A 10,499-nucleotide genomic window follows, 5' to 3' on the forward strand; every position below is an offset into this window, starting at 1 on the left:
TATAAAAGACTGTCCATACTAAGTACTGGCGAGGATGTGTGGAGCAAGAGGAACACTCATATTCCACAGGTGGGAGTGTAAAATGGCGGGAGTGTAAAATGGCGTGGCCACTTTGGAAGACAGTGGCAGTTTCTTCAAAAATAGGGTGTTCACTTGTCATATAACCCAGCTGTTCTACTCAGGTACTTGCCCAGGAGCAATGAAAATATGTACATGTCCCTACAAAGACATGTACACCAACATTCATAGCGGCTTTGTAATAGCCCCAAACTGGAAACAACAAACAAACGTCCATCAAAAGCTGAGTGGACGAGGGGCGTCTGGGTGGCTCAGTCAGTTAAGCACCCAACTCTTGATTTTGGCTCAGGTCACAATCTCACAGTTTGTGGGGTCGAGCCCCACATCAGGCTCTGTGCTGACAGTGCGGAGCGGAGCCTGCTTGGGATTCTCTCTCTCCCTCTCTCTCTCTCTCTCTCTCTCTGCCCCTCCCCTGTTCACACTCTTGAGTTCTATTTCTCTCTCAAAATAAATAAACTTTTTTTTTTCAAAAAAAGAACACACACTCTATGAGTCCATTTAAATAAAATTTAGAAAAGGCAAATTAACTTAGAGTAACAGGCTGATCAATGGATGCTTGGGGAGACGAGGACTAGAAGGGGAAGGTGGGAGGAAGGGGGAAGAAGCAGGCAGAAACTAGGCGATGGGAATCTTAACAATCCTGACTGTAGTGATGGCTTCGCAGGTCTATATGCGCATTACAACTTATCAAACTCTATGCTTTAAATATGCGCAGTTTATTGTATGTCAATTCTATCTCAGTAAAGGTGTAAAAACTTTTCTAATAAAAAAGGAAAAACTCCTGGGCGCCTTGGGTGGGGCAGTCGGTTGAGCGTCCAACTCTTAATTTCAGCTCAGGTCTTGATCCCAGGGTCGTGGGATCGAGCCCCACATCGGGATTCTCTGTCTCTGTCTCTCTCTCTGTCCCTCCCCACCTCTCTCTCTATTTAAAAAAAAAAAAAAAAAGGAAGGAAGGAAGAAAAAACTCCATAAAAAAATTGGGCAAAAAATCTGGACAGTTCACCAAAGAGAATATATGGATGGCAAGTAATCACATGAAATACACCTTAAAACAACAAAATACCACTGCATATCTGTTAGAGGCTGAATCGTGTCCCCCCAGAATTCATAAGTTGAAACCCCAATCCCCAGTACCTCAGAACGTAACCATATTTGGAGATAAGGTCTTTAAAGAGGTGATTAAGGGGCGCCTGGGTGGCGCAGTCGGTTAAGCGTCCGACTTCAGCCAGGCCACGATCTCGCGGTCCGTGAGTTCGAGCCCCGCGTCGGGCTCTGGGCTGATGGCTCAGAGCCTGGAGCCTGTTTCCGATTCTGTGTCCCCCTCTCTCTCTGCCCCTCCCCCGTTCATGCTCTGTCTCTCTCTGTCCCAAAAATAAATAAATGTTGAAAAAAAAAATTTTTTTTTAAATAAATAAAAATAAAGAGGTGATTAAGTGAAAATGAGCTCTTTGGGTGGGCCCTACTCCAATACGACTGGGGTCCTTATAAGAAGAGGGGATTAGGACACAGACACGGGCAGAGAAAAGACCATATGAGGGCCCAGGGAGAAGATGGCCATCTACAAGCAATGAAGAGGCCTCAGAAGAAAACACACGTTGCTGCCGATGCCTTTGTCTTGGACCCGGAGCTGTCAGAGCTGTAAGAAAATGCATTTCTCTTATTTAAGCCACTCTGTCGTTATGGCAGCCGTAGCAGGTTAATACGATACGGCTTAGAATGGATAAGATAATAGCTAACAATGCCAGGTGCTGGTAAGGATTTGGAGCACCTGGAACGCTAGCCGAGTGCTGGCCAGAAACAGCTGGGTGGTCTCATGGGAAATGAAACACCGTTCGCCATATAATGCCGCAAGTGAAACATCAAGTCGTGTTCACCCAGGAAATGTTTAAAATGGCTGTTTTCAAAAACCGGAAACATCCCACGTGTCCTGCAGCCGGCGAGTGGGTGAACATCACACGATGGAATACTACTCAGCGATGAAAAGGAACCGACTGCTGATACACACAGCGATGAGGCTGAGTCTCAGAGGCATTTGGCGAGCGAATGCAGTCAGCCTCGGACTACATCCTGTGTGCTCTCATTACAGGATGTGTTAGGAAGAATGGACTGATAGGGGCCGAAAACAGATCAGTGGGTGCCAGGGCTGGGGCGTAGAAGAGGCCGTCTTCGAAGGGGCCAGGAGAACGGGGCGGGGATAGGACGGTTCCGTATCTTGACCGTGGTGGGGAATCCACAACCGCCTGTCTTTGCCAAAGCTGAAAGAAAAAACGGAATCGGCCGTGTCGCTTCTCAGACCCGTCCACACCCTGGCTTTTCATCCGCGGGGCGTGTGGCCTTGGGCGAGGAGCTCCCCTTCTCTGAGCCTCAGTTTCGTCTCAGGGTGACTAGCAGGAAGGTCTGGAGCCAGATTCCCAAGGCCAGCTTTGCAATTCCCCTGAGCACCTCTCCTTGGGCTCATCTAGCACCTGCTGGGTGTTGGTGATAAGCCGGCTGCCCGCCAGGGAGCACCAATGTGCTAGGATCTCATTTTATGAGAGAACAAATTGTACCAAAATAGCCTCCCAGCCTATTTTGGGAAGGGGGTGGGTAGGCCACTCTCTGGCTGCGGGATGATTGGCGGGGGAGGCTGAGGCTGCCGCCCCTTGTAGGTGTAAGAACTCTCAAGCCCAGGCGCTCAAGCCCAGCCTAATTTTAGCTGCAGGAGTCATGCTCTGTGGTTTCCTGGGTCTTGGCTTCAAAGAAATGTCCTGTGATTATCATCACCATCACCACCATCATCATTACCATTATCATTATTACTGTCACTATGGTAAAATACACAACATCAAGTTCTCCATCTTAACCATTTTTAAATGCATGGTCCTGTGGCATAAAATACAGTTGCACTGCTGTACTGTCCTGTACAACCACGGCCGGCCGTCCCCAGAACCTTTTCATCTTCCCAAACCGAAACTGTCCCCATTGAACCCTACCTCCCCCTCCCCCTCCCCCTCCCCCAGCCCTTTTTTTTAAGTTCATTTGTTTATTTTGAGACAGAGAGCACGAGTGGGGAGAGGGAGAGAGGGAAAGAGAGAGAGAGAGAATCCCAAGCAGACTCCACGCTGTCAGCGCAGAGCCCGACTCGGGGCTCGATCCCACAAACCTCGAGATCATGGATGACCTGAGCTGAGATCAAGAGTCGGACACTTAACCGATGAGCCCCCCCCCAGGCGCCCCCGGGTTGTTTCTGCTTTTTGGCCATTGCAGATAGTGCTGCTATAAACATGTGTTTGAACACCTGTTCTCCGTTCTTTGGGTCATACACCTGGGAGTGGAATTTCTGGGTCATAGATTTCTACAACCTAATCTTGGAAAGGACATTCCATCACCCCACCTCCCTTCTAAGTGGCCCATTTAACCAGTTTTGACAAATGTATACACCCACGTGATCACCCCCATAATCAAGATAGGGAACATTTTTTCCATCATCTAAAAAGTTTCCTTGTGTATTCTTTCAGCTATATACTGAGATGAATATCGAGAAGTAGAATTTCGGGATCATACGGTGATCACAGATGTAATCGTCTGAGGAACCACATTCTATCACTTCCTTTGTCTCCTATTCTGTTTGTGAAAAGCGAATCCCAAGTCCTCTACACCCGAGGGTAGGGGTTATACAAAAGTGCAAATACCAGGGACCACCCTAGGAACCGCCCACTCTGTCATGAGCAAATCCAAGCCCAGACCGCATCTGGGAATTTCCATGTAGCGCTCACAACATGCCAAGCAGGAATTTTACAAGCGGTTTGTTTTTGAGGTGGGTTGTTCCTCCCGTTTTATAGGAACACTTTCGGGCTCGGTGGCAAAGTGACTTGCCCGCAGTCACGCAGAGCTCCCGGTGGGGCGGACTCAGGACCCAGGTCTATCTCATTCCAACCCCTTGGCTTTTTCTCTTGACACTTCACGTCTCTGAGTCTGTTTAGGGAAGCATAGGATGTATGCATGGGAAGAATGTAGGAGAGTCTCTGATGTTAAGAAGGAAGGGCAAACTACCAGTAGCTAACCTGAGACACAGGCGGTTACGAGTGCATGTACCTTGCACTTTCTGGTGGGTACCTGCCCAGAGGCATCTGGGAAAAGTCCCAGCTCAATTAGTGGAGGAAAAGAAGGTTTAATTGGGCCCACAGAAGCCAGCCAAGAGGTCAAAGCGAAGGCACAAAGATAGGATGTTGGCAGGCCTGTGAGTTCGGGTTTCGTTCCTAACTTCCCACGTGACCCTTGGTGAACCCCTCCTTGTTACATGAAAACGTTGGACTAGGTCATAGGCAGGTAAACCGTGGCCCCCGGGCCAAATCTGGCCCACTGCTAGGGCTTGTAAATACAGTTTTATTGGCATGTAGCCATACTCCTTTGTTGACATACCCTTTATGGCCTTTCCAGCTGCAACAGCAGAATTGAGTCCTTACGACAGAGACCATCTGGCCCGCACGGCTGAAAATATGGACTCTCTGATTTTTCACAGGAAAAGTTGGCCAACCCCCCTGGACTGGATGATTTTTTTTTTTTTTTTTTAAGTAAGCCCCACGTCCAGCACGGAGCCCAGTGTGGGGCTTGAACGCGTGATCCCGAGATCAAGACCTGAACTGACATTAAGAGTCAGATGCTCAACTGACTGAGCCACCCAGGTGCCCTGGATAATTTTTTTTTTCTTTAATTTTTGAGAGACAGAGGGTGAGCGGGGGAAGGGCAGAAAGCGAGGGAGACACAGACTTGGAAGCAGGCTCCAGGCTCTGAGCTGTCAGCACAGAGCCCGACGCGGGGCTCGAACTCACAAACCTCGAGATCATGACCTGAGCCGAAGTCGGGAGCTTAACCAACTGAGCCACCCGGGTGCCCCAGCCCCTGGATGATTTTTAATACTCTTTCTAACTCTAAAAATGTGACAATCCATGGAAGAAATGAACAATACAATTAGGTAAAGCCGAGAGAGCTGTATCGAAGTCTGTACCACACTACAACTAAACATCTCATCATCCCCTGTGGTCACATTTTCTCAGTAAGAGCAAACCATAATCAGGTGTTTTAAGTTAGGCTGCGATAACAAATTACCATGGACTAGGGGTCTTAACAGACATCACTCATAGTTTTGGAGGCTGGGAAGTTCAAGATCAAGGTGCCGACAGATGTGGCATCTGGTGAGGGCTCTCTACCTGGTTTGTGGACACCCACTTTCTCCTTGTATCCTCACACGGTGGGGAGCAGAGAGATCCTGTGTCTTCTCTTCTTTGTCTAAGGGCATTAATCTCATCATGAGGGCTCTACTCTCAGGATCTAATCTAACCCTAATCACCTCCCGAAGGCCCCACCTCCAGATACCATTACATTGGGAATTAGGATGTCAACATATGTACTTTTTGTGGGGCGGAGGGACACAAATATTGAATCTATAAATCAGAAGGAAGTGCCATGGGGGGATTCAGAGGGATCACAGAGGGTGAAGGAGGGCTTCCTGGAGGAGAGAGATTTGTCTCAGGCCTTAAAATACCCAGGGAGGGTTAAAAGATGTCAGGAAAAGTGTTCCAGATGGAGACCACAGCACAGACGTAGGCTGGGGTGTGGGAGCGTTTGGAAAACACGTACCCCAGGAATCTCTGGCTGGACTGGTTGAGAAGACATACGCATGCTCCCCTGCCCCACCAGGTGTTGTAGATTCCCTCCTGGCTGACCCATCCCCCATTGTGTTTGTGGTCTAGCATCTCACTGCGATTGTCCCTTCCGTGGGTTACACAAGAGTCCTCTAGGATGTGCCTCTGCTGCCGAAAATGTTAGGAAATGGTTACTAAAAAGTCTTTGTGGGAGTAAGGCAGACAGACTCAGACTGGGAGAAGCAGGGCATCCTATAAGGGCGTAGGCAAGGAGCTGAAAGGTTCTGGCACTGCCCCCATTAATCAGTTAGCTGTCGCTGCATAATACAACACCCCAAATTGTAGCAGCTTCAAACTGCAAATACTTCCTATCTCACATGGTTTCCAAACATCAGGAATCCCAGAGTGGCTTAGCTGGGCGGTTCGGGCTCAGTCTCTCTCAGAGAAGCAGCCCCTGGAAAGCCTAACTTCAGATGGAGAATGGACCTCCAAGAACATTCCTGTACCTCTTCCAGGCTCTTTGTTGGCTGATGGATACAGGCTTCCGTCGTCGAGAGAGTGCCCGAGATGGAAACCACAGTCTCGTATAACCTCCTACCACTTCTGCCCTATTCTACTGGTCACACAGACCAACCTTGGGGCAGTGTGGGAGAAGGCTCACATAAAAGTGTGCCTCAGGGAGGCGGAGATCATCAGGGGCCATCTTAGAGGCCCCATGAAAACTATGTAGCTCTGGGTATCCCCGAACCACCCTTAGCCTCAGTTTCTCTTGCCCACCGTGGAAAAAGGCTTTGTGCGCCACTAAGCTTAAAAGATCCATACAGGCATTCCTCCTTGCAGTGTTCTTAGCTTGTTCCCCTTTATCTGAAAGCCAAAAATATACAAACCGAAGGACATATTGGTTCAGGGTACCTAATTAAGTGGTCAAACCGTCACATAAACTAAGAGATTGTGAACACAAGATACAAGATCAAGACCGCCCTTTGTCAGGAGAGGGAGAGAGATAGCCAGGAGGGGTGCAGGGAGCTTTCAAATATTGGAAATATTCTATTTCTTAAGCTAGATCAAGGTCGCCTGCTTTGGTATGACCCTCGAGCTAAGAATGGATTCACATTTTTTTTAAACAGTTGGGGGGGGGGGAGGAAGACTGTTTCATGATATGTGAAAATTCTTTGCAATTCAAATTTCAGTGTCCAGAAATAGTCTTACTGGCACACATTTGTGCCCATTTGTTTAGGTATCGTCTGTGGCTGCTTTCGAGCTACAGTGACAAAGCTGATTAGTGGAGCCAGAGACGATCTGAATTGCAAAGCTGAAGATATTTACTATCTGGACCTTTATAGAAAAAGTCTGTGGGGCACCTAGGTGGCTCAGTTGGTTGAGCGTCCCACTTTGGCTCAGGTCACGATCTCTTGGTTCGTGAGTTCAAGCCCCACATCCGGCTCTGTGCTGCTGGCTCAGAGCCTGGAGCCTGCTTCGGATTCTGTGTCTCCCTCTCTCTCTGCCCCTCCCCTGCTGGTACTCTGTCTCTCAAAAATAAATAAACGTTAAAATTTTTTTTTTTTGTTTAAAAGAAAAAGTTTGCTAGATGGTGGGTCTGTGGGTATCTATTTTGTTATTTCCTGTAGTCTATATCTGAATTTGTTATATGTAATATTGAACCTCATCGAATGATTTGCAATTCCTAGAATACAGCACGTTCTCTCGTCCCTGGGCATTTGTATGTGTGATCATCTTCAAGGGAGGTTCCTTCTTCCAGCTTCTGGTGGCTCCATCACTCCAATCTCTGCCTTCATTGTCACGTAGCCTTTTCCTCCTCTCTGTCCATGCCTCCTCTTATACTGGATGCTTGTCGTTGGGTTTAGAGCCCATCCAGGTAATCCAAAACGATCTCATCTTGAGATCCTTAACTTAATCACACTTGCAAAGACTCTTTTCCAAATAAGATCACACTAGCAGTCTCTAGGGGTTAGGACCTGACTATATCTTTTTGGCAGCCACCATTCAGCCCTCAACAGTTGGCTACCCTAATAGCTATCCGTCTGTCTGGCACTCTGAGTGGACCTTCTACATTGATTGTAACATCATGCATTGGTCGTCGGGAAAATATTAGTTCACTGGTTATGAAGAGGCTTTCGGATTTCATTATTCAATATCAGAAAGTCCCATTCGTTAATATCACTGCCAATGTTATCAGAAAAGCCTTTCTTTAAGTATCAGAAAGCAGTTAAGATCACGGCGACAGATGCAGATTTTCCAAAATTCTTATTTTCCTTGGAAAGCTTGAATTCTATCATTGGCAACAGAACTGAGTTGTTTTCCTTGGAGTGACAGCCTCATTTTGTTCATTTTTAAGAAAACGTCTGCCAAACAGCCAAGTCTGAATCATGGTTGGTCAGATATTTCAAATGAAAATGATGTTCCCTGAAAAAAGACCCCAACATTCATTCGTTCCATTGCTCTTCCCTGGAGATGGCCATTGAACTTAACTCTCAGAAGGGCTTTATATACACTCGCCCCTTATGGTAGAAATTGTGTCCCCCTAAAAGGTATGTTCAAGTCCCAACAATCTTCAGTACTTAGGAGTGTGACTTTATTTAGAGACTGGGTCTTGGCACGTGACATCAAGTTAAGATGAGACCACCAGGCTGCGCCCTAATCCAATATAACTGATATCTGGGATCCTCGCCTAGAACCTTCAGAGGGAGCGTGGCCATGCTGGCAATTTCATTTCAATTTCTGGCCTCCAGAACTGTGAGAGAATCCATCTCGATTGATTTAAGCCACTCTTTCGTGGGACTTTGTTATGACAGCCCCAGGAAGCCAACCCACCAGCCATGATGTAACCTGGTATCCAGCCAGCTCTGTGTCTCAGTCTGCTTGGGATGCTATAACAAAATACCAAAGGCTGGGCGGCTTAAACAAAAGACATTTATTTCTCACAGTGTGGAGGCTGGAAGTCCAAGGTCAAGGTGCCGGTAGATTTGGGATCTTGTCAAGGCTCAATTCCTTGCTTATAGTCACCTTCTCACATGGCTTCTCCTCTCTGTTTTCCTCTTCTTATAAGGACTCTAATCTTAAGGAGATGGCCCCACCCTCTTGACCCAATAATCTAAATCACCTCCCAAAGGCCCTATTTCCAAATATCATCACCGTGATGGTTACTTTTAGGTATCAGCTTGACTGGGCTAAGGGATTCCCAGATAGCTGGTCAAATATGATTTCTGGGGGTGTCTGGGATGGTATCTCTGGAAGAGATTAGCATTTGCGTCGATGAACTGAGTCAGGCAGATGATCCTCCCCAGTGCCCGGTGGGGGGAGGGGTGGGCAGACATCATCCAATCTGTCAAGGGCCCTAATAGAACCAAAAGGAAGGACAAATCCCCTCTCTTTGTTAGAGTCAAGATGTATATACATCTTCTGCCCTTGGACATTGGCACTCCTGGTCCTTGGGCTTCCGGACTCAGATTGGAACTTACACCTTCAGCCCCCTGATTCTCAGGTCTCAGGACTCACACGGAATAGGAGATCGGATAAATAAATTACAGCCCATCCACTCAGTAGAATTCTAGGTAGCCATTAAAATGAATGAACTAGATCTCCAGGAGACTGCCATGAAAAGGTGTCTGTGTTGTATTATTATGTGACAAAAGCAAGGAGCCAAAGACAGTGTTAAAACAGAAAAAAAACGTTTTCCCCACATTTGTTTATGTGTGCATAATAAAAGGACTGTTCATAGTGGTGATCTGTTGAAGGATCTCTGGGTTTCCATGGAGATGGTGGGTCTCCTTTGCTGGGAATCCTAGATCCAGGTGGGGTGTGGGGGGCAGTTGTCATGGTTTTGTTTAATGATATGGTGGCCGTGAAAAAATCCCAACAGGGAGCCATATGGCCAACTTCATTCTTTAACAACCAGATGTGAGTAAAACCCACTGTTGTGGCTTGAATTACATCTCCCCAAAGTTCATAGGATGAAGTCCTAACCCCAGTACTGCAGAACGTGCCCTTATTTGGAGAGAGAGCCTTTAAAGAGATGATCAAATTCAGGGGTGCCTGGGTGGCTCAGTCGGTGAAGCATCTGACTTTGGCTCAGGTCATGATCTCACGGTTTGTGGGTTCGAGCCCCACGTCGGGCTCGGTGCTGACAGCTCGGAGCCTGGAGCCTGCTTCCGATTCTGTGTCTCTCTCTCTCTCTGCCCCTCCCCTGCTCACACTCTGTCTCTCTCTCTCAGAAATAAACATTAAAAAAAATTAAAGGCAAAGACTTTTGTTCGTGCATCTTTCAGATTTTTTTAATTATAAAAATAATACAGTCTGGTTGTTAAAAATGGAAACTACAGAGACGTGCATAAAGAAAAAAAAAAGAGAGAGGGAGAAAAAGAGACTTTTCTCACCTACAACCCACCTCCCAAAGGTAGTCACTCTGAACAGTCCTTTTAATCTGTACATGTAAACACTCAGAAAGTGACAGGTGTGCTTGCCATATTCTCTTCTGTATGCAGGTGAGTGTCTCTTTAGTAACATAATTATACCTTTGGTTTTTCCTTAGATGGTTGAATATCAGAGTATTGTCTAACTTTGAGCTGCTTTAAAAAATTTTTTTAATGTTTATTTATTTTTTTGAGAGACAGAGAGAGCGCTAGTGGGGGAAGGGCAGAGAGAGAAAGAGAGAGAATCCAAAGCAGGTTCTACACCGTCAGTGCAAAGCTCCATGCGGGGCTCGAACTCATGAACTGTGAGATCGTGACCCGAGCCAAAGTTGGAAACTCAACCAACTGAGCCACCCAGGTGCTCCTT

Source organism: Lynx canadensis, chromosome A2 (genome assembly GCF_007474595.2).
Source record: "Lynx canadensis isolate LIC74 chromosome A2, mLynCan4.pri.v2, whole genome shotgun sequence".
NCBI classification, from domain to species: Eukaryota; Metazoa; Chordata; class Mammalia; order Carnivora; family Felidae; genus Lynx; species Lynx canadensis.